Below are 336 nucleotides of genomic sequence, written 5' to 3' on the forward strand. Positions count from 1 at the left end.
CCGCCCCACGGGCCACCCGCACTTCACCCGGGATAACCTCTGGCCCCTCCCACCCAGGATAATCCCCCGTGCCCGCTCTGGCCCCACATCGCCCCGCCCCACAGGCCCCCTGCACTTCACCTGGGATAACCCCCCATTCCCTCCCACCTGGGATAATCTACAGTGTCTGCTCCAGAACCTCTCCCCCCGAGGGTGACACCCCCCCACCGGAGTGAACCCCAACCCCTTCCTGCGAGCCTCTTAGCCCCCTCTCCCCCCCCGGGGGATAGGTCCTCAGACCCTAGGTTGCCTTGCGCTCTGCTCTCCACCCCAGCTCCCTGACTAACTCCCGCTCCC

This window comes from Terrapene carolina, unplaced genomic scaffold (genome assembly GCF_002925995.2).
Source record: "Terrapene carolina triunguis isolate 2854851 unplaced genomic scaffold, T_m_triunguis-2.0 Scaffold194, whole genome shotgun sequence".
NCBI classification, from domain to species: Eukaryota; Metazoa; Chordata; order Testudines; family Emydidae; genus Terrapene; species Terrapene triunguis.